Below are 25,156 nucleotides of genomic sequence, written 5' to 3'. Positions count from 1 at the left end.
TTAGCATATCATAGCTCTTCGTGCGATGTTTTTATTTTTTCATACCCACTAAAGGAAATTGTGATGACGTTATCTTTGGTGAATAATTTGGTGTATTATATATTAAGAACCTTCAGAAATTGAAAAATGTTAGAAGATTATTAGTGGCCACTCTAGTCCAGTGGTGGACTGTAGGGTAAATTGCAGGGTATGCTAGATATTGGCATATCTAGGATGTACAAGGGGCCGCACGTCCTCCCCCTACCCCTAAAAAAATACTCGCCCATCCCCCAGTTGCGCCCCCGCCCACAAATCATGCTCAAGTAATTAAAAATCACCTCATATCACCTTATTTTGCGAGTTATCCCTCATAATCACCGAGCCCCCACTTTACCTTCCTGACACCATCAGCTCCCTTCCATTTCAAGACCCGCCACTGATGCTAGGGCCTGCTAGGGATAGGAAAAGTTTGGAAGCCTACTACTATACAGAATCAGATTGCGTTTTATAGTCAAAATACAATGCATGTTATTTTTAATACCGGCATGGTTGTCTTCCCTTCAAAAGAATTCTTATTCCTGTACTTTAACAAATTTCAATTCAAATAATAATAATTCTAAGTTTCTTCTATACCGGTCATATGTATGTAAATATATTTAAACTTTAATCGATTCAGATTAGGCTTGTAGTAGATAGAATACCCGATCGGCAGTGGAGGTCCCGATTTGTGAGAAGAGCATGCGCACATTGGAAGCACTGCTTGCATTCCAGTGTTAAATTGGTTATTCTGACGCCACCACACGGTTGTCACAATAGCAAGTTTAAGCGTTGTAGGGTATGCTCTGACTTCCATTGATTCACTGAATACGTGATTGGCTGATATCAAAGACCAGCCATGCGGAAATTCTAAGTACAAAGCGTTAGGCCCGACTGTGTCTTATCCTAGGTACCAAAGTAGGCCAAACATTGAAAAACTTTGCTATTCCAATGAATAGCATTCCACTTGAAAAATTAGGGTGTATAAGATCCTGACTAAGAAATCCTAAATAAAGCGGAGAAACTGTACTAACATATTTTTTTATTTGTTTTAGCCAGGGTATGCACTGCATACCTTGCTTGCCTTGATGGTCCACCACTACCCTAGTCTCCATGTAGAATTATGGAAATTCAAAAGACAACTTTATGAATTCAAAGCTTTATCAAAAAATTGTTTTAAACCTTTTTGTTGGTCAAAGTGAGGAACACCCATTTTTTAAAATTTGAATCATAACATAATGTTGATGAGTAACCTTTAACTTTAGGATGAGGGCTGTGATCAGTGCTAATAATAACAATGCCATTGTAATAATGTATTATTATACTGAGTTGTACTATGTTTTTTTTTAGTATTAAGGTCATTTACAAGATGGAAGGCAGCTGACTCGTGTGGTACATAATGCAAGAATTCCTTTCATACATAATCAATAAAAGCTAAAATGGTGCCTGAGGATCGTTACCAAGTAAGGATTATGAATCTTGTTACGAGTCTTGTTAAACTCATTCCTAGATCACAGCATGTCACACCCACACTAACAGAATTGCATTCAAGATTTTTTCTTTGTATACAAGACACTTCACCACTGGGCAACTTACAGCATGTAAAGAACACGCCAAACTACTTAAAACACTTTTCACACCCAAAAGCCGTTTAAAAATTGTTGGGGTAAGGTGTTTTTGTGTTGCCGCCGTGGAATGATCACCCAGTTTATATTCGCGAGTCTCCTTCCTTGGCTACTTTTAAAAGCAGCTTAAAACTCAACCTTTTTGCATCCTTGTGATCCCATGTTTTCTCCTATGATCTGTCTTGTTTCTCACCTCTGTTTTATGGTAGGCTAGTTAGATGCCAAAACAATTACAGCACCTAATGGAAGTACTGACCACCAGTGGTTTCAAATTTCCTAGAAAACAGTGCAATGGTTGTGGTTCCTTGCACTAGTCTGTTTATGTGGTTTTCCCTTTTTTGGGTTAATTTTAGGATAGTCTGTTCTATTTTATTTTCTCTATTCTCTGAATCTATCAAGTTTTCTGCTTTTCCTTTACCTTATGTATTTGTACCTTATAAATCAACCTATTACTATTATTGTCTCGGTTGGCCTATATTATTTCTGTGTAAAGCGCATAGGGTCAATGTGAAATATGCGCTATATAAATATAACATTATTATTATTTTTATTATTATTATCATCTATATATTAATACTACTAATCGCCTCCGCGTAACTTTACCTATCTCCTCTGAAACTGCTGGCAGGAATGTGCTCATATCTCATACAATGGGTTCCTATATGTCACGACAACATTCTGCTACTTTTCAGGCTGGATATTGGATAACAACAAAAAAACAGCCAAAAACCACTTAATTCCATCTATTCTGTACTGCAGTGCTTAGGTTTAAAGATGATTGTGGCTGACTGACAAAGAACCAGTCTATGTTTCGCAGCTTCATTACATCACTGTGCAGTGCTTTGTGTCAACAAAATGAGTGAGCAGCATGTTCCCGTACCACTTTGGAGTACCCATTGCGTTAAGTACTGGATATTACTGTAGTCTTGTGGCTTGAAACATCAGTAGTGTGTTAGAAATCCATGAGGGAATAAAAAAAAGATACACTTGGGCACAAGCAATGGTATAAGCTCGGCCTTAATCATATCGGCTATCCCTACACAGGCCTAGCCTATGATGTCAATGAGAGATAGGCCTAGACCTAGGGGCCTGCAGTAGGCTCAGGTTTAGTTAGCATAGCTAGAGCCTATCCTCTATCTCTCGAATCTTGGTCGATATGATTGGGGCTAGGGGGCCGCTAAGGGGGCCATTAAACTGTAATATTACTGTAAACCATTAAACTGTAATATTATTACATTAAGCCATTAAACTGTAATATTATTAAACTAAGACCAAAAACACATAACATAAAACATGTACATATCAAAATTATTATGTTTAATCTTTCCTCGTCGGTGCTTGCATAAAACGTGATTTGGATCTAACATGGTGATATTGATAAACAATCGAAATTCTCTGTACAATATTATGCTGAACATTTACAGAGTGGACTTCCTTATGTTGTGGTCATATTAGACTGTAATATTATTATTAAAGAAGTCCATTCAACAAACAACATAAAACATATACATATCAAAGTTATTAGATTAAAGTTTTCATGTTGGTGCATGCATAAAACGTAATTACCTAAAATTTGGATATCTGAGATTGACAGACAAAATTCTCTATACTATATATACTAATTTAACGAGTGGATTTCCTTGATTTAATGAAATATATGTATATTGAGATACGCAAAGTTTAGTAGGTTAGAAGTTTAAAGGAGAGGACTTCCATGTTGTGATCATATTAGACTGGGATATATGAGATTTACATAACATTTGAAAATGTACTGAATAAAAATTCTTAAATTTTACATTTTAATCAGCAATCTATCAGAAATACGGTGGATTGGTTATACTGTACTGTAAAGCCTTCAGAACCCCTGCCATACTAAAACTGGGATCCAACAGGCAGTGAATATTCCATTTTGATTTAGTGTAGATATTCACATATTTTTTATTTAATTTTAATTCTTCTTATTTTGTATGATTCATATGTTATATTTTCCACAGACAGATAAATGAATGCCTGAACTGATGTTTTATGGGTTTCAGATTACTTTTAGTACAAAACAGATATCATAAACTATCTATTGTCTGACTGTGTGCATTGAACATTTGACGACAACGATGTCTCCAAATTCCCAACCGTAACTTAGGCTACGGGCCTCGCTTGACACTTGACACATAAAAGGGCCTGTTAATTAACCTTGCACAGCTTCCTCCTCATTGTCATCATCATCTTCATCATCATAATTTTTAATTGTCCATAGCAAAGTAGGGAAAAACTATGAATTCAAAGTGTATTCAATAATAGACGTCTCATAATGCACAAAGTTTTATTTATTTATTTGTTATTTATACTGGGTTTCCTCTTCAGTAACAAATTACTGTTCTCCCAGAGGCCCAGTACACATAAAACAGTCCACGACACACAAGACAAACATACACACATGATGCTTTACACAAACTAAATCTCAATATGAGGCTTAGGGAGTGGAGTTGTTTTGGTCGTGAGAAAAAGTCCTGCAACTGACAGGAATTAAACCCATGACCCTGGGATTGGAATACAAGCATCTTAACCACCAAGCTATTCAACTCCACTCAAGTCTATTTCAAAGAACCTAGAAAACAAAAACTTTTTGAATATCTAAAATTTATCTTCCAGCGACAAAACAAGCTAGCTCTCATGACTCTCCCAATATGGGAACCCGTCTGTGCGAAAGCCAGGGTAAACTTTATCTATGTGTTCTTTTGAATGTCAGTAGTACAGATACATAGCCTTACATGCATCTACCTACTTCATTCAAGAGAAACATTTCTCTCATGTCCAACTAGGCTAGGCCTACTGTATATTTCACCTACAAGAGGGTAGCCCAACACAACTGGGGAAAATCCAGTAGGGGAGAGGGACGACACGGGGAAAGGGGGGAGGGCACGTGCCTGCCCTGTTTTGCCACTAATTTTTTTTTTTATTTCAATGCAATGTATGTGCTATTTATTCTGAAACTGTTGTTATTATAATGATAAATATTATTGTCTGTGAGTGACATTAGCACAGTTTGGTAGAGAAATATGTAGCATACTCTGGAAATCCTTGACCCAATGGAGGATATTCAAACCGATTGGGTTAAAATGACCGTATTCAGCACTAAACAACATATGATCTATACGAACATACCTACAGTAGTACCAGAGATTCATCCAATTTAACCTCATATATTCAAGGTCCAAAATCTGTCTCCATAAACCACTTGAATTTTAACCCTGAAATCATGTGAAATCACTACTCCCAGACCATAAGCCACCAACCAGATGCATTCGCATATTCACATCATAGTGATATAACAACTTGCTATTCATAAGCTTTACTATATTGAATGCCTTTTCACATGCAGAGGTCCAATTTCTGGTTACCTCTTAACGTTGTAAATTATTTAAGGGGTAGATAACAGGATAAATTTTGCAGAAATTTTTCATAATATTTACTGTATAATTTGTGACAGGCTCTGGTTAAAACCCTCCCAGTTGTTGCAATTTCCCACAAGCACCCGAAACGTAATGTTTTTGCGTTTTATAAAAAATTTCACTTTCACTTTATTAAAAAACAACACATGCCAGTATTATAATTGGTGGCCCAATGGGCCAAATTGCTTGTAATATAACAAAAGGCAATATATAAAAAATACAAAAATAGAAATATCAAAACACAAAAATATAAAAATTACATATAAAAAGTACCAATAGAACCGAAAATTGGTAGCACCAATCGGGAAGGAGGGTGGCACACTCAAATCATCAAATGTAATATTACTGAATAAGTTATAAATCATTTAAGTAATCGAATATAATAAGGGATTGGACTGTTTAAAAATCTATTGGTTTTTGTGTTAAATTGCGTGATTTTGTTACCATTGCGGAGGTTTTTATTGTGGCTGTGATAACGAGTACGTGGTACAAGATCATAAGAATGTGATGTTGAAGTGAGACCCTTGGCGAATTTGAGACAGTGTCCCACCCTCCTTTCCGAGAGCAGTTCGAGTTCGCAAAGGCCAAGAGCATGTTCATAAGAGTTGAAGTTTCTGCCTAGGATATGGCATGCTCTTTTCTGTATCACTTCAATGGTGCTACTTAAATCTTGAGTGAGACCCTGCCACACAACATCAGCATATTCTACTGTATTGAAGTACATTTCTGCAAAATATCAATCACTATCAAAAGTATATTAAAATTATTGTTAATATACAAATCTTGATAATATATTATTGATTTTTGAATCTTCAGAAGCTGTTCTCTCAAAACCTACATGGCTGATATCCAATGAATTACGTGCATAACTTTGCTAATACTCAACCGATTTTCATCAAATAAACGCTGTTTTAACGTAATCTTTAATATTTGTATTCTTTTAATACATTTCAATTTCATGCTGGGGAGGGGGTCCAGCTGCAATGACATTCTGCACCACCAAGCAGTGGCAGGGGTGCACCAGGCACCAGGGTTTGCCCAATGGGGGGGGGGAGGGGTCCGAAGTTACCAACAAGAGCAAAGTAAAGTGTGGTCAGGCATCTCTCAAAATCTCTTTAGTGGTCCAGGGGGCATAACAATTTAGGGGTTTCAAAGGCTTTAATCCTCTGTGCAGGGTGGTGACAACAAATCTATAAAAAAAAAAGTAATAATTTGCCTATCCAAAACATTCTATTGCGGATTGCCAATCCCAGATTGGTCTAATTTGGGCTATACTATGCAAAGCCAAATAAAAATATACACTCCCAGAGGGAATTGCGAACTCTAGCACCAATTCACAATTTGTATCAGACACACTGACATACCAGCACTTATATGTACAGTTTAGTTTAACAGGTAGCGAATAAAAATTAATTTTGTATTTGATGCCTACACAGTGTTAAATTCTTACTTTATTTTTTTGGCAGTTTTTTTGAGAATCATTTACAAAACAAATTTCTATCTACTGAACAATCGGTGTAGGCCTGTCCACGACAGACACTAGGCTGCCAACCACCTCACCATGCAAATGATTTTGATAAGACCAAAACATGCCCAATCATTGCGTGCAGAGAATCACTCAAATGAAATTTCCTCCATGGTAGTACGTGTACTAAGCATGCGCTAGACACGAAAAGATGTCCAACTGATCGAAAGAAATGATACGCAATTATATAGGCAAACAACTCCATTATCACTAAGGCCATTGCACGTTGCAAACAAGCCTGTCGGCTATGATAATTCTTGGCTACTGTATTTCTAGCAACATCAGTAGTGATCAGTACACAGAGCGTGTCTAATATCGTGAAACGTACTAGTAACAGAAAGTTTTTAAATATATTTGATGATGCTTTCAACTAATGTATTACTATTAAAACATAATATTTTTTTCATTTTTTTTATAGGCAAGAAGACTGTACAGGCCTTCCTGATAAATACACCAATTCTTGAGGGGATTGCTGAAAACGACAAGAAGTAAAAGCTGTAAAACAGTATATTCAATGAGCCCAAAAAACAAAGGGAAAAAAAAAAAAAAGAATTTGTAAGGTCATTATGATTATTATGCAAATTCGTCTCAGGCAAATTTAAGGGAGCAAGAATCAATAAAATCAAACCCTCAGCAATTACTGGAGTTTTATGTAGCATTTTGCATTTGGTTATTAATATGGATAGGCACATTTTAGAGCTTTTTAAACTGAGCTAGATTCTTATGTGCTCAAAAGAGGAACTGCTCTAGTTTAATATACAAATGCTCAATCATTAAGTGAAACCTTAGTCACTGCCCCAGTTTTAATGAGTGTTGTACAATTATCAATGCCCTGATAGTTGACTTCCATGCCACTATTCTGACTAATAATAATAATATAATATGTCGTTCTTATATAGCGCCTAATGCCTTAACAAAGCCTCTAAGCGCTTCAGCATTAATTGTAGCAACTAAATTCATAACATTTGTGTTGTATAAAAAAGAAATTGCATTTTTTTAAGCATCCATTATCTATTAATTTAGAACTCCACCAAAAGTGCCCATCACAAAAGCCCAAATTTTTAGTCAGTCACTGGCAGCCCCGGATACACTTGGTACATTTTCGAAAGTGATGGGCCCCCACCCCAGCCGGCTGCATCCCCACATGCCATAGAATCTGCCTCCATCACATGGCAATAAAGAATTAAATACATAATTAACCACCATAGTAGGGCTTATGAAATACATGTAAAGACATTACATAAATACATGTTAAAATCGATTAAAACAATGTGTATAGCCCTAGTAATAAATCGGATATTTGGATGGAAAAGGACCATCGAGTAGACCATAAAGAATGATTATCATTTTATTCAGATTGTCCTTGATGTTATTCAGACGTTTCTGAGCAATATAAGTTGTGGTATCAAAGTGATATTTTATTATTAAAATGAATTATTTTGTCTACCTAACCATGTTTATATTGGTATTTTCTTGAAAGCCTATTAGAGACGACCAGAAGAAAAAGCGATTCAGAAGTCGTAGGCTAAAAAATTAGTATTGGTAAAGTAAATTTTTGTCTGTCTTTTAAACTATTAAAATGTTGGTACCTTATATGACTAGGACAAATGTAGCTAAAAATCTGGGTAGAGGGTGCCATGGGATATGTCACGCAACAAGTGGGGGTGGTGTTTAGTTTTTTTGTTTAGAAATGCTTGAGACCATAGACAATGATAAAATTTAAATTGGAAATTGGCGCTTTTTTTTTTAAGGCCTATTAGAAAGTCGTTCTCCTCTTTCAGGACTTCTCTCATACCAGTATTTGGGGGTGATAATGTTTATTTATATAGCATATCTTCATTGGAACTGCATGCTAATGAAATTCATATACTTAATTTATATGTTGCATACAAATATTAAAGCTATTAAGTGTGCAAATACTATTGTTAAATAGTCGCACAATATTTTTGAAATTGTCTACTTTACAGAATGCAAGGGGCCCACAAATTGTTTTCACCGCCAGGCCCCATCATTACGCCACTGAAATCATTGCTTTGGGTACTTGTATTTAATGAAGAGATGCTACTTTATTTTTGAAGACTAAAATTAGTATTCTTTGTCTAACAAATACTGATGGTTTGGAATAAAAATAAAATTTTTTATTTTTGTCCAATTAGCGCGAACGCCGCTATAATGAAAACGTGGAAATTTAAAAAAAAATAATAAAAGTTTTTCTTCATTTTTATTACGCCCTCCGCTGGCTTGAAATCTCCAAATATAAGATATTTCATCCTAATTATATAAATTTGAATCATTTAACCATCCTATTTTACATTCACCAATAACATTTTACTTTTATTTTCTCCTCCATCTGGATGTTTTTGAAAACAAAATTTTATTTTTATTCTGCCCTCCTCCGATGATCTTAAAAACAATAAGTACATGAAACAAGGAATAAAGTCTCACCTAACAAATACCAGTGGAAATCAGCTGTATTGGGTTATCTTGATGTCAAATCAAATTCATGTAGAAATGTAATAATTTAAAAATGTATTTTTTGTATTTAACTAGCACTCTTACTAATACTCTAAGTACCCATCCCAGAAACCCAAGTACTAAGGTACTTGGACACTAGTATTTAGAACATGTACTGTATGGTACTTTGTTTAAGATTAATATTGATGTACCATATTTATTCGAATAAATAATACATAATTATTGAGAAGGGTTTTTGAGGGAGTGGTTATTCAGGGGTGGGTTTTTCTTTAATATAAAAAGGATACACTATACTCAAATAACGTTCCTTAATGTGGAAATGCAACACATAATTACTATCAAAATATGTTACTGCATAATCATAGACATATTGATCCAAACCACGTTAAAAAAGGTAATTCTACTGGAGTAGCTTATTATTGATAGAAAGTGTTGAGAATGATTTTGTTTACAGTCATTTGGTGGGGGAAGGGATGGCAGTGCTTATTCGAGGAAAAATATGAAAACTTGGGGCATTTATTCGAGGGAGGTGTTTATTATAAATGAGGCTTTGGATGGGGTGTTTATTCAAATAAATTGGTAATTAAGCAGTTGTTTGATACTTGTTCTTGATCATGCTTTAAATGATTAATCTGTATACTGTAAAATACAACTGGAAGTCAAACCTGGTAATGTTTTATGAAAATAAAGATAAATCAAATTGATGGTTGAGTGAAGGTGCTATTCTGTCCCAGCTGTTGTCTGATTTGATATATCAAATTAAATCCTTTATATACAGTTAACAAAGTCAGTAAAAGAAAATAATTTACATTACTTTAATAATCCTTTTTTTTTTTTTATAATATAGTCAGCAGTTTCTTGCACACAAGGCCTGGCCCTGACTGAATTTAACGCTGGTGTAGAGCATTTTTCTTTAGGAAATATGGCCATTTGAGAAGGTGGCGACAAACCACCACCATACACTATAGTGGCTATGAATAATCAGAAAGTAAATTTAAAGTTAATAATACTTTAGTATTCCCAGAAAACTACTTTAATTTATTTTACTGTACAATACTTGCACAAACAAGCGCCCGGGGCACTTAAAAATGTGTTTTACACCTTTTGAGAAGCGCTTATTCAAGTGGGGAGCTTAAGAAAACAGTGGGAATATAGCAGGCACTTGTAGTAACTTGGAAAATCCAAGGAACACTTTTTGAATGAAAAAAATATTATGCAGAGTAACCCATGAATGAAGCCTAGATTATGTAACAATGTGTAGTCGAGTACAATTATTGGAAGACAATATTTAAATAATAATTAACTATTACTCTCACGAATAACTGATGCAACTGAAAGAAAATTAAGTCGTTGATATACTGTACTGATTAATTTTTTAGGAGCAAGGGATGTTTATTAAGATTTAAGATAAGTTAAGATAATATATGATAAACATTTATTGTTATGACCACATAACAAGGTGTACATGAAATTTGATGCTACAACTACATTACATAAATAATACAGAATAAAAATATAAAACACAAAAGGTGGGTGCTTAAGAAAATATTCATTAGGGAGGCTGCTTATTAGCATAAGTAAGGTATTTTGAAATATAGTGAATAGGTTATATATGTTTAAGCTTGCGGTACACCACGTAGGTAGTTCTGAAAAGAACTGTTCTAGTTGAGAAAGTCTTGACGTTTCGATTGAGTTGCTTCAGTCGTCTTCAGGAGAATAACATTCAGTGAATAAAAGCATGTTTAATAGTGGATAATGTAGAATAACAATAATGACGAAGGTGGATGTATTTTTGACAATCCATTCAGGTACAAGAGTAATAATGTTGGAGGTTAATTGCTAAAGCATTTAATTATAAATTGTTAGTTTAATGTATATAGTTTACTAATAGGCATGCTGGCTGAATTGCAAAAAAAAAAGAAGAAACAATATACCACTTTCGGTGTTTACATTAGCCTGGCTGATTTCTCAAGAATATCACATGCACTGGATCAGTCTGGTTATCTTTTTTTTTTTTTTTCGCGCCACAAATATGAAAGTACATGGATGAAATTCACATATGGCATAGTTATACTGATAGGAATAAAAAAAAAATATATATATATATTTTATCTCATTGGATGTTGCCAAGCGAGCGTGCTAAGCCAAGCTTTATTACACAACGCTAACTCAGTTTGTCAATTGAACGATCACTGACAGCAAATAATACAGAAAAAGCGCATTTTTCAGGAGATGTGCAATCGATTCGCTGTCTTAATATTAATTCCAGGCAACGTCGTAACAACTACTGTATTTGTCGAGTAATTATTCCATTCCTTTAAAAAATGCATAACGTTAGGGTACTATGCAAATTTTTTTTTTATTTCTGCTTCATATAGTATATTTAACGTCTTTTCACAGACATCATTATCATCCGGGATATGCTGCTAATAGTCAGTATAATATTAGTTTTTAATTAGAAAATTCAAGGTTAGTGGTACAAAATGTGAGTAAGAGGATCAGTGATTATAACATCAATGGAAAGATGGACTGCTGGGGTGGGTGGGGGATATATACTATAGTGTGGACCCAAGTGTCATTTCGCGAGATAGGCTTGCCCAAAGCAATTTTATAACATTTTCTGGATATTTTGGGTATGCTGAATCCAAAAATGCAAGGGTCCATTTTTTCCGAGATTGTTTTGGCGGCCATTTTGGAATTTCAAAATGGCCGCCATTTTCACATAAAAAATAACGATAACTGTGCCATTAGTGCAAATATCAACATCATTTTGGCAGCAAACCCTATATTTTCAATGTCAACCTGTCCAATGGTGATATTCTCCCTGATCATTATTGGCGGCCATCTTGAATTTCAAAATGGCTGCCGTTCTTACAGTAAAAATAACAATAGTTGTGCTATTAGAGCAGGTATCAACTGATTTTGGCAGCAAACCCTATATTTTCAATGTCAACCTGTCCAATGGTGAGATTCTTTAAAGTTATTTAAAATCAATACCGTACTTTTGTTATTGGAATACATATCATAAGAATCATGAGATTTGCTCTTATAGTACATTAATAGCTTAAGCCTCCAAGGGGAGGGGTTACACATGTAATAGTTTGCACTTCACTAAATCTTGAACATCATATCTGTCGAATTTGTAACAAAGTTGGACTGTTTTATCTGGTTTGTAATCGTTAATCTGTGTCTTTGATGCTGCCATTATTTATTATTGATATATTGATGATGTTAAACTCTAACCATTAGCAAAGATAAGGAAACAACCTCTGTCTTTGTTCTATTAACTTGATACGTTGTCCCCAATCCCACAAGTATATTTTGGTATTGCCAAATGGTAAAAATACCAATGAAGTAGATCCAATTCTTATTTTTTGGAAAAATAACCCATACTGAACAAAAAAGTAGTTTGCGCATTCCTTGTTCTACTGTCTTTGCCGATACCTCCTTGCCCTGTGCACCTAATTGTGATTTCTTCCTTTAGAAGTAATTGACTGCGATTTAATTTAATCTGCATGGGAATATTAACTGTGGATCTGGCCGACTGGTGGTATTGTGTCGGCAAACCTCTCCTGGTCTGATGTAAGCAGGAGTCCCTGGGTCTTGTTGTGGGTCGACAAAAATTGTTCAAACACATGGAACAATTGGAGTACTCCCTCGTCTCTGTTAATATTATTGTCTTTACTTCTGAACCATTTAGATCCTTATTCATCTACGCCGACATCAGTTCCCCTGTAATTGTAGTATTTCCAATTTGGGATGTGGTTGTGTGTGACCATATGTCCAGTGATTGCTGATTTGTGCATGTCTCATTAAGAAGAACCCATGTTGGCTCTAGTTCGTACTCCTTTATTTATATTTTTCAACCTCATTTCATGTTCACCTAAGTGGTCAAACCCTTTACTATTGGTCGCAATGACCACATAATAACTCTAAGGTGAGTGTTTGCTCATGGAATCTTTTTTTTTTTTGATGCACTAGTTCTCTCAACTTATTTTGATGTCTGAATCATGTATTAAAGTTGTGTGTGCTCATTCGATCTGATCTTTTCCGATAGACCACTGACATACAGAATCATGACAAAGCCCCTTTTGGATTTCTCTTTGGTACTTCACATGTGTTGTTTTTCTGTCTTCATGTTCCAAGAAATGTATGATTCCACTTGCAATATAACCATTAGACAGGTTAATTTGTTGATAGGTTCGCAATTAAAACTTGGGTTTTGCAAGTAATAATTGACATTTCTTCGCAAAAAACTAAGCAGTTTGTGTTAGAAATTTGTCGGCCATTTCGAAATTCAAAATGGCCACCATTCTTGATCCATGTGTATATCACCATTCGGCAGCTTGACATTGAAAACACAGGGTTTCAATTCAAAAATTCAAAATAAATTTATTCCAAATCTTTTCAATGCATACATAAACAGTACAGTCATAAAAATGGAAATGGAAAGGGCAACCACAAACAAGCAGAGCTTTACACTAGTGGCGCCCGAAAATAAAATAATTAAGATATTATTTCAAATTGACAAAGTAAGTCAAGGTATACATTTTAATTAAAGCACTTTCATATCATAGATCAATATAATAATATTAATAATAATAAGAATAAGAAGAAGAAGAAGAGGAAGAGGAAGAGGAAGAGGAAGAGGAAGGGGAAGGGGAAGAGGAAGAGGAAGAGGAAGAAGAGCAAAGAAAAAAAATAATAAGGATAACAAAAGAAAAATAAAATAAATAATAATAATAATAATAATAAAGATATAAATAATATGTCCGTCTTAGATAGCAATTTAAACACTTTAAAATTATATAAATAATTAAATAGCAGCAATAAAGCAACATATAAATTGCACTTAAACATCATTGACTATTATTGACGAATTTCTTTACAAATGATACAATTGTTCCCGTCTTGGCAGTGGTACCGTTTCATCTTATAACTTTCATGATAAATATTATTCATTTTGTTCTTAAATAGTGAAATATTAGCACATGCTCTTACATTGCTTGATATGTTGTTCCACACCTTAGACCCTATACAGGAGATTCCTTGTCGGCCAACATTTGTGCGTTTTAAGTCGATAACAAGGTTATGCTTATATCGTGTATTATGATTATGGTACGAGTCAAGTGTACGGAACAACAAATCAAAAGATTCTGGTAATAAACCCTTATCATATAAAAACATTAAGTTGGCTACATTTTGTTCGTATAAATGAAATATGTTTAAAGTATTGGTTTTAACAAAAGGTTGAGCAGATGGCTGTAAATAATGTACATTACATATGATTCTAAGTGCTTTCTTCTGTAATACATGGATTCTATTTAAGTTTGTCATGCTACCAGAACTCCATATCGTGATCCCATACGTTATAATAGGAAGGGCAAGAGACTTATAAATAGTATTAAGCAGTATGTCATATGGTAGCAGATTTTTAAGGAGATTCATTGCTCCAATAATTGCAGACACTTGGGTTTGGCTACCTAAATCATGTTGACCTGCTCTAATGGCACAGTTTTGTTTTTCATTACTGTGAAAATGGCAGCCATTTTGGAATTAAAAGCCGCCATTTATGATTCGTGAGAATATGGCCATTGGACAGGTTGACATCGAAAACCTATGGTTTGCTACCAAAAGCAAGTTGATACCTGCTCTAATAGCAAAGTTATTGCTATTTTACTTTCAAACTGGCAGCCATTTTGAAATTCAAGATGGCTGCCATTTATGGTTTGTGAGAATATCGCCATTGGACAGGTTAACATTGAGAATATAGGGTTTTGTACCAAATTAATGTCGATACCTACTCTAATAGCTCAGTTATGGTTACTTTTACTGTATAAATGGCGACCATTTTTTAATTCCAAAATGGCCGCAAAGACAATCTCGGAAAAAAATGGACCTTTGCATTTTTGGATTCAGCATACCCAAAATATCCGGAAAATGCAATAAAATTGCTTTGGGCAAGCCTATCTCGCAAATGTTTCTTTGGACATTAGGTTTCTCACTACTACTAGATCTGCCACTGTCAGTTGAAAAAAAGAATCAAGAACATCAGAACTAGCCATATACAAATTTATAAAGTATGGCCATCCTAAAGAACAATACTAAACCTTGGCTAGACCTTATTATTAGGCCCCGGAGGAGGTTAGGTCTAGCATTCTCTCTAAGGCCAACCTAGGCTAGCTAGGGTCTACCTTAGCCAGGCATATCTTTTCTTATATAACTATTTTTCTTCTTATGTTATAAAAAGTCATGAACAAAGACAAATACGACCCTCAGAACTATAATTATAAAAAGATATAAAAACGGTCGTCTTAACAGCGGTGATATAACTACTTCAACCTAGTTAGCCTAGGCTCACCGCCGCCCTCGCTGCAGGACTAGGTGTAGGCCAAGGCTATTTATTTATTTATTTATTTATTTATTTGTTTGCTTGCTTGCTTGCTTGTTTGTTTATTTTTATTTATTTATTTTTAATTAATTAATTTATTTATTTATTTATATTTCGTATACAATTTACAATCGACAGCGAATGACTGAATTTGATTACATTACAATGTAAAAATATACATTAAGAAAAAAAAAGAATTGATATTGATTACTATACTGTATACATTGAAATTACCAAATAACTAAAAAATTTATATGATTTCTAAATAATGGTTTAGAACGATGGTAATTATAAAAAAAAGTCGTTTTTTGTCTTTATCTGCCCCTCTTTTCGCTGATGATCCCTCATTTTATTCATCAAACCTATCACCTATAAGCAAGTGAAATGTTTACAGTATATCCTAAACAATCCTTGCTTTTGTACCTAAAATTAAAATTATACGTTGTCTATAAAAGCTACTATAAACCTTATGAGAGGCACACAAAATTCTTCGCTAATAAACAATTTACAATTTATAAAACAATTACAATAATGAATTAAACTACTTTTAACATAATTATTTTGATGTTAACAAGGTAATTTCCAGTTATCCAGACGTGAATTCAAATAAGCCTATAATGAATGACAGGCTATGTAATAATCATTTTTACTCGCACTCTGGCCATTCGCCCCATGCATGGAGGGAGGACCTTATTTATTTTTCACAAAATAAACTTAGCAAAGACAATTTAAAAAACATGATACAATACACAATTGAAAGAGTAAACGTCATAATTTAAAAAACATAAAACACTAATAATATTTAATTTATCATTTTATTTAAATAAATGCTCTATTTTGAACAAACGTTCCTCCCCCCCCCCCCAAATAAAAAATAATGGAATACACGCTTAGACGTTGAATTTTTCTTCCAATTGCCTCTACAGAAGTAACTATGAACGGATGAAACGGAAAAAACATTTTTTTCAGCATTTAGCATTAATTATCAATGTTTCACCATAGTGGAATTAAATTAATTTCAAATTAGGGATTTAAAAGCCGTGCAAAAACACTTTTTACCATTACTTATGCATAGTAGACTACATTTACCAGTGAACGCTGGCTCCTCAAAAACCCATAATTAGTATAATTATTGCATTTTGTATAAATATTTTACAAATCAAATTATAAAGAAGTTCATTTTTGATTGATTTAAAATAAATACAATTTTCACATGTAAAGGCCTACCACAAAAAAAAAATAATGACACCAAATTATGTATTTTAAAGACAATTATTTTATTTAAGTTATACTTTTTATGATACGTCACAGACTAATTAGATCTATATGATTTTGCCTAAAATCACCTTGTTTAGTGCTGATTCATCTGCATTCATTGCTTTCTTGAAAATTCAACGGAGGGTCTTAAATTAGAGCAAAATGTTTGCCCACCTTTACAATTCAAACCATGATGGGACTGAGCTGAGGTAGGTGCACAATGATCCCGTGTACATTTATGGCCCATATGCACGTTAAAGAATGCAGTACACTCTTCTTAATAAAGTAGTGTATTGTCTCCCGGTTTACTGCCCAATCACTACCAGAGAGACACTATACATACTGTAAATAAGTCTTCTTATAGACTATAAATCCAATCCAATCCTATAGGGTAATCACTTGTAGTTTTGCATATGTGATATACTGTGAAAGACACAGGCAGTGCAAAACATTGGGACCAGCTGGGGGGATATTGGAGGCGTACTATAATAATTATAATCAATTTATAAGTATTTTTTGTGTGTGTATATTTAAAACATTTAATGCAGTGGCTGATCTAGAATGTAGTAATGGGGGAGGATAATGCAAGGTGCAAAGCATTGAGTGTGGGGGATGGGGCGTGGGTGATTTTGGGTTGGGAGTCCTCTTCAATTCAAGATTTTTTTTTATTTCGAATTAATAGGAGGTTAGTAACTCTTAGATAGAATCCAAAAAGAAGTTAAGGTTAAGTAGTCTACTACACGTAATATGTATACACGAGATCACACACAGTGGCGGATATAGAGTGGGGCGTAAGGGGCGTACGCCCCCTCTATTTTTTTTTTTAAATTTGTTTTGTAAAGCTTATCTGAAAATTACCATGCTAAATATTAAAAATTAATCAAATATCAAATCAAAATTAATAAAGGTGCTAGAGGTTTAAGGGAGAATCTCCCCTTGCACTCCTATTAACAGGGGCTCTTTCCTGAGACTGTAACTTAGTTCGGACATTCACGCCCCCTCTTTCCTACCGGGCTGGATCCGCCCCTGACACACACACAAGACAAGCGATCATTGTTTTCACACTAACCGCCTGGGGTGCCTAGACACACTATTCACCATGAGTACAGGTGTTTTGTGGGAGAGGAAGTTTGCGAATGGGGACTTGACCACTTGGCATATACCCCATGATTAAAAATGAAGTCACGAAACCAAGAAACCAGATGAAAATCTCCACCTTGAAGAATACTGTTGGTAGACCCCGACTAATCAATAAAATTAAATAATTAAATCACAATTCAGAGTCGGTTGCCTTTTGCATGCTGCTTGTCTACAGCCTTTTTGCCTTCGCAAAGTGGAATCTTCTGCCTTTTTGCCTTCCTCAAAGTGGAGTGATATCTTCCATACTGAGAGCATTTGGTTCTAATTTAAACAGTTCAACCGAACGACATTCCATTTATTCACTAATCAAAATTGTTGTCCTTTCTTAAGAAAAAAAATATATAAACGTCCTTGTAGACTATTACAACATTAAACGGAGACCCTCCCTTCACATTCCTAGATGGAATTTATTTTCCTGTATTACTTCATTGTGGGTCGGGTTCAAACTCATCAGTACCATGCACCCATAGTTCGAGTCTCTATAGAATGTCATAATGTTTCTGTCAAACATTGATGTGCATGTTTCTTGTTGCCTCCATAAAAATAATCAGACTCTGATTTCTTTTATGGATGCTTCTTCTCAGAGGGGGAATCTACAATAAACTTTCAAATGACCTTATCAGACGTTTGCTTGTCAAGCTAAAGAGTGATTCGTAAAACAACAAATCGATACAGCATACAGTATTAGGCCTATGTAGTGACGACTGGATGAATTTAAGTTACAGGTGTATTTGATAAATTAAATATGTCGCGTTAATTAATTGTTTTAAAATGCCTAAATTGAATACGATTTTAATACCGGTAAGCATTCTTGATGACTTCCAAATATTTTTTGGGGAAAAAAAATACAAGTATAAAATATGATATGGGTCAAGAAAAAATTAGGAAAGAAGAGGAGGATGACGTATAGAAGCGGGAGAAGGGGCTCGTTAACACCATGTGAGTAGATTAATTAAACAAGGAAAATGAAATGATAACAAGAGAAACTGCAAATTAATTGATACTGAGGCTACGTTCAAATTATATAATAACAAATGTGAACAAATATCACATAATCAAAACAAAAATTACGGAATGAGAACGTTGCTTAAAACATCGTCGTAGTACACAGGATCTTGAAATACACAATGTCTAAACTACAAAGATAGCGGGAGAATAGGGGTACCGTAAAAAAAAAATACTCAACACCGATCGAACGATCGAATCACCGATAGCATAGACTGAAACCGTAACTGGGGGTGTTATTATTTTTTGAGAACGTACAGTATTGAACATTCACTACGGTAAACACGTCAGGTAGGAAAACATATCATTCTTAATTAATCTCCTGACGCAAAAAACATCATCGAATAATTCTGCATTTGAGAAATTTGATAGGATTTGACTATTTTACATATTCATGATTCATATTTGTTTTCGACAAATTTTGTTATCAGTGGTTTCTAAAGCCATAACTTCTTTTTGAACCCACCAGAAATAATCAATAAGGAATGCTTTGCGACTTGCCTTTAGTGGCAAGATGTTCAATCTACTACAGAAATAATGTAATTCGTATGTGGCCTGTCCAAACGCTTATAAAGACCTGTCAAAGCATTTAAGGCATCATTGGTTATTGTTTTATCGTGTTTGTTACCAATTTATTACGCGTGCTCTATTGTTCTAAAGGAAATTCAAAGAGAATTGGAAACTTCCAATTATACCAAATAGATTCAATCATCCTAGAAATGCTGCAATATATGGCAAATTAAGCTGGTAGTCGATTGAGTCATTCCAAAATAACTTTATGATACAATATTTTAAAATTCTGTTCTGCATCCTGTGTGTCGCTACCAATGTTTGGGTTGCAAAGAAATGTTGATGGGTTGTGCCGTCGCTTCAGATAAAAACAAATTGATAGTAACAAACAAAAGTGCCGACAGAAGAATGCCAACAAATGAACCCCGATGCATGGTTTCCACAAAATCGATACACGCTATTTAGCCGACAGCTTTTGTTGATGCTGATTGGTTGGTCGATATCGGGTGCTTTCCCGATTGCATCGATGATTGTGACGATTGCATAAAAAAAAAATTGTAGCGATTCTTTTAAACCAAGGCTTTAGCTTGATGAAATGTACCGGGTGAATACATATCTGTTTGATTAGAAGTCATTAGTAAATTTTGATATAGAAGCAAAAATGATATCAGACAGGTTGCAAAAAAGTTTCTAATGCTATTCCACGACAACAACGCGGAGATGTGATGGCTGGATTTCAATTGTGTCTATATTCTGTCGTATAAGACGAATTTTAAAACAGCTAATTAGGATCGAAAAACGTGAGGTCGTCCTATACGCACATTATATACATTTCTGGATTTTCAAAAATCATGTTCGTCTTACGTTCAGATTGTGCGTAACATGTGAATTTACTAACATATTCCCAGTCAATAATTGTCCAAAAATCTTCTCAAACTCGGGGGTCGTCTTATACGTAATCAAATATATAATATGGTTAATATCTAAAGTCCAAGTATTGGAAACAGTCGCCCCGTGTGCCTAACCTGAGGATTGCATTATCGTCACTCCAAAGTCGGACTGATTAAAACTTTCTCTCGAGAAGTAAACCATTGCACTAACGAGTCTAGGTATTAAATTTGATGATCATTTTTGTTGTGACACAAAATGTACACATTAAAATTTTAATTCCATAAAAAATGTTATTCTGATAGCGCAGAATAACTTTATTGGTGTAAATCTCTGGTAGGCATCTTGTTGAGGGACATATTCCCCTTTTTACCTACCAGACTCATTACGTTTTGAGTGAAATAAAATTATGAATTAAAATAGCAATATCTTGAGTACAATCGCTTTATGTTCCAATAAATATTGCATTTACTTTTTTTAAAATAAAGTTTTAAACAATACTTGGTGTGTTAGTGTCATTTAACTCTGTAGAGGTGTTTTTAAATACTTGTATAAAATAAAATTACTTAATATTGGATTTGAGTCACTGTCTAAAAAAGTCGAGTTTTATACGACATTAAGAACATGAGTGAAAAAGATATGGCCACGTTGAACCAGTTGAACACAGTTCATCTTTTCAATAAGCCACTTAACTAGCAATAGTTATTTATAGGTTTACTAAACAAAAGTGATCTTTTAACAATATATAATTTAAAACTACATAAAGGCTGGACAAAATAATAAAAATAGTTACTCACAATAGATCTTCTACTTTTGGGCAATCCTGCCACATGGCAACAATTCTATTTTTGAAATTTTATATTTGTATATTTATATATTTATATCTGGCGAAATAAATGAAAAATCATAATAATTATAACTCCATGAGCAGACGGTCTTTAAAGGTGTTTAGAGCTCGTAATAAATCTCTGAAACTAGAGGGCAGTAAATAATCATGATGTTTAGAAAAATTAATTATGTATTCTGTGAGATCATAATTTTAATTTTCAAAAACATTTTTCCAATGGGACGAAGTCTTTCACAGTAAAATAAAATAATATCAGTCATTTTCTAAAACTTTGTGGCTCGGCTTACGCTAATGAGTAGGCAAAATTACAGGCTACGCTCACGTCCATGTATTGATCATGTGCATTATTGGTGTAGGTTTTATTGAACGGCTGGACTATGGAATAAATGAATATCAATTAAATTAGTCGAAAATGTCATCGGTCTTTTGCTGACACCAATACAAATGTGTATAGATTAGTTTATGTTAAAAACAGATTTGCTGTATTTGGTTGTAAGAAACCTGCAAGTCAAATTAACATTTCCTGTTCTTTAATGTTCATTAACATTTTTTGCACACCGACTTCACCAAAAATATACTTACGACTAGAGAGATACGGAAGGCTGAATTTACAAATATGATGAAACATTTTGAGTTCACGTTGGCTCCTATTTGCCGGCAGGAGGTGCGTGGTCCCGGAATAAAAAATTTTCGTATGGCTTAACATACAGCAAAATTTTACTTTTGGACCACAATACAGGGATTGGCAAACCACGGTGGGGATGAGGTGGTATAGCCGAGGTCCCCGACGGGACAAGGGGACAGATATCGCCGACGAAAGGAAAGTGGGCGTGGTCGAGCTTATTTAATCGATTTTAGAGCCAATGATATGTAGAAAAGACATATATTTTCTACCCGACGAATTGTGCTTTTTCTCCCCGACCGGGGGGGGGGTGGGGGGCAGCTCTCCCCGTCGGGGGCCCTGGCCCCATCTCCCGCTCCCCTGCCAGCGCTGCACCCCTGGTATAGATTTTCTATCTGGGGAAGTACCCTCACTGGGCCCTTCTATTTCGAATTCCTGGATCCGCCACTGGAAATTACAACAAATATGAAGTCATATAATTACAGTACCTTCATGCCTATAAACTTCGTAAAATATCCGTACCTTTCAGGGGGATTCGACCCTTGGACCGCCACCGATGGGGCCCTTGGCGGCCCCCTGGCCCCAGTCTAGATGCTGTCTTCGCTAGCATACTGGACCTTATGAAAAGCCCCCCCCCCCACCTCACCACTTTAAATAACGTTCCGCCGCCGTTGCTCATAACTCTTTATTTATTTAATTGATTTGTATGATGTTGGTATCAACATTTAACCTATAGATTGTTTAGCCATTAAAAATAAAAAATGAAATCTACACCAAGCACCGAAAAATATATGCTTGATAAAACTAACTTTATGGGGGTAAGTCTAAAATATAAATTAAGGTCCAACACATTACCCCTTGATTTCAAAACTTGCAAATGGTCTAAAGAAATTAGTGGTCAGTGTACCTTGTTCCAAAGTGGCGAAACCGAAGATATTCGTCATTTTTTATTTAACTGTAAATCATTTGATACAATCAGAAAGGCAGAATTAGCTATCTTAAAACAAGACCTTGAACTTTCCAATGAGACAGCAACTTGGAATAATTTTTCCGAATCTAATATTGATGATAACATTAATTTTGTTCTTGGGGGAAAAATAATCTCTTTAATGATGATGTTCAATCTGCATTTGGCAGATATTGTAAAACATTTACTAAAAAAGCTTAGGATTGAAATCATGTTTAAAAACAGGTTAAATGAATTGTTGCTTTAGTAATACATATATTTCTTTTTTATTATGTTTTAAATTTAATTTCTTTTATATACTTTTATAACGCTTTGTATGTATATGTATTTATGGGTGTGTATATGTGTATATATGTATGTGTGTGTGTATGTGCGTATAATATATATGTATGTGTATGTATGTATATATATATATGTGTGTATGTATATATGTATATATATGTGTGTAGCAGACGGTCTTTAAAGGTGTTATATATATATATTGGATTTCTATATATTTTTAACTGGTGGCCACGGCTTAAAATTTTATTCTAAACTTATTTTGGCCTCCTTCCACACACTTATTTTGTAATGTACTTTTATTCTTAGTTGGTTTTACTATTAAGCTTTTGTTATGTATGTTCTTATGTCCATGGGTGTGGAGAGATAAATTAAACAAACAATGTATCTCCACGGTATTATCTCCTTGCAAAAACTATATTTATTAATATCTTAGCTTTTAGAATCACTTCAAATTAGAATTCGGATGTTCTTATGGTCAAGAATATATACCATTTGTGACATAGTCGAATTAGAATTCTGATGTTTTTTATGGTCAAGAATATATACCATTTGTGACATAGTAAGGTGATTATCATTAGGATAATATATAGGTCATTCAAGGTCATTTCATGTTAAAAACCATATCAGAGGTCGTTATGTCCATTTTAGGTCAAGGTGATTTTACAGTCAAATTAGAGATGGCCATAAAGACATATATGTTTACTTTACATAATCAAATATTGACAAATGTACCGAATACTCAGTACATTTGAAAACAACTGCGAAAAAAAATCGCAAGTTGTTCTCGGGTGGGACTCGAAACGCCACAATTACTATTGTTTTCAATTGTATTCGGTACATTTCCACGTCAGGTAGGGCAAAATTACACCTATACATGTTTCTCCTGACGCAAATCCAGTTATTGTCTATTTCATCACGACAATAACAATTACTATCGTCACTGCAGTACCCGCTGCTTAATTGTGGACTCGAATTCAACCCTGGCCATCAGGCGCAAGCTCGGTGGTCTAGAGGTATGATGCCAGGCTCGTGATCTGGAGATCGTGGGTTCGAGTCCCATCCGAGAACAACTTGCAATTTCTTTCGCAGTTGTTTTCAAATGTACTGAGTATTCGGTAATTTCCACGTCAGGTAGGACAAAATTACACCTATACATCCATGTTTCTCCTGACGCAAATCCAGTTATTGTCTATTCCATCACGACAATAACAATTACTATCAACACTGCAGTACCCGCTGCTTACTTGGACTCGAATTCAACCCCGTCCATCAGGCACAAGCTCGGTGGTCTAGAGGTATGACGCCAGGCTCGTGATCTGGAGATCGTGGGTTCGAGTCCCACCGGAGAACAACTTGCGATTTTTTTCGCAGTTGTTTTCAAATGTACTGAGTATTCGGTACATTTCCACGTCAGGTAGGGCAAACTTACACCTATACATGTTTCTCTTGACGCAAATCCAGTTATTGTCTATTCCATCACGACAATAACAATTACTATCGTCACTGCAGTACACGCTGCTTACTTGTGGACTCGAATTCAACCCTGGCCATCAGGCGCAAGCTCGGTGGTCTAGAGGTATGATGCCAGGCTCGTGATCTGGAGATCGTGGGTTCGAGTCCCACCCGAGAACAACTTGCAATTTTTTTCGCAGTTTTCAAATGTACTGAGTATTCAGTACATTTCCACGTCAGGTAGGGCAAAATTACACCTATACATGTTTCTCCTGACGCAAATCCAGTTACTGTCTATTCCATCACGACAATAACAATTACTATCAACACTTCAGTACCCGCTGCTTACTTGGACTCAAATTCAACCCTGGCCATCAAGCGCAAGCTCGGTGGTCTAGAGGTATGATGCCAGGCTAGTGATCTGGAGATCGTGGGTTCGAGTTCCACCCGAGAACAACTTGCAATTTTTTTCGCAGTTGTTTTCAAATGTACTGAGTATTCGGAACATTTCCACGTCAGGTAGGGCAAAATTACACCTATACATGTTTCTCCTCCTGACTCAAATCCAGTTACTGTCTATTCCATCACGACCATAACAATTACTATCAACACTGCAGTACCCGCTGCTTACTTGGACTCGAACTCAACCCTGGCCATCAGGCGAAAGCTCGGTGGTCTAGAGGTATGATGCCAGGCTAGTGATCTG

General features: G+C 35.0%; 1 long non-coding RNA gene and 3 other non-coding genes across 8 annotated transcripts in view; all 4 read left to right on the top strand.

The window, feature by feature from the left end:
* The window catches only part of LOC117106744, a 20,608-nt gene extending 12,543 nt beyond the window's left edge, over window positions 1–8,065 (top strand). For 3 of the 5 annotated variants that reach the window (XR_004445129.1, XR_004445127.1, XR_004445131.1), the window contains 2 exons: window positions 1,366–1,478; window positions 7,033–8,065. This is a non-coding gene — a long non-coding RNA (uncharacterized LOC117106744). The remainder of the gene's footprint in view (window positions 1–1,365; window positions 1,479–7,032) is intronic. The other 2 variants (XR_004445128.1, XR_004445130.1) reach the window with 2 other exon arrangements.
* Window positions 8,066–23,995: 15,930 nt separating this feature from the next.
* Window positions 23,996–24,067, top strand: Trnat-cgu. Its single transcript has one exon. It is a non-coding gene; the product is annotated as a tRNA-Thr (tRNA).
* Window positions 24,068–24,277: 210 nt separating this feature from the next.
* Trnat-cgu lies at window positions 24,278–24,349 on the top strand. The gene has a single exon. It is a non-coding gene; the product is annotated as a tRNA-Thr (tRNA).
* Window positions 24,350–24,558: 209 nt separating this feature from the next.
* Window positions 24,559–24,630, top strand: Trnat-cgu. The gene has a single exon. It is a non-coding gene; the product is annotated as a tRNA-Thr (tRNA).
* Window positions 24,631–25,156: the final 526 nt, after the last annotated feature.

Source organism: Anneissia japonica, unplaced genomic scaffold, assembly GCF_011630105.1.
Source record: "Anneissia japonica isolate Jap-2015-1 unplaced genomic scaffold, ASM1163010v1 scaffold1880_len88167_cov131, whole genome shotgun sequence".
NCBI lineage: Eukaryota > Metazoa > Echinodermata > Crinoidea > Comatulida > Comatulidae > Anneissia > Anneissia japonica.
This window is presented reverse-complemented; position numbering and strand designations above follow the sequence as displayed.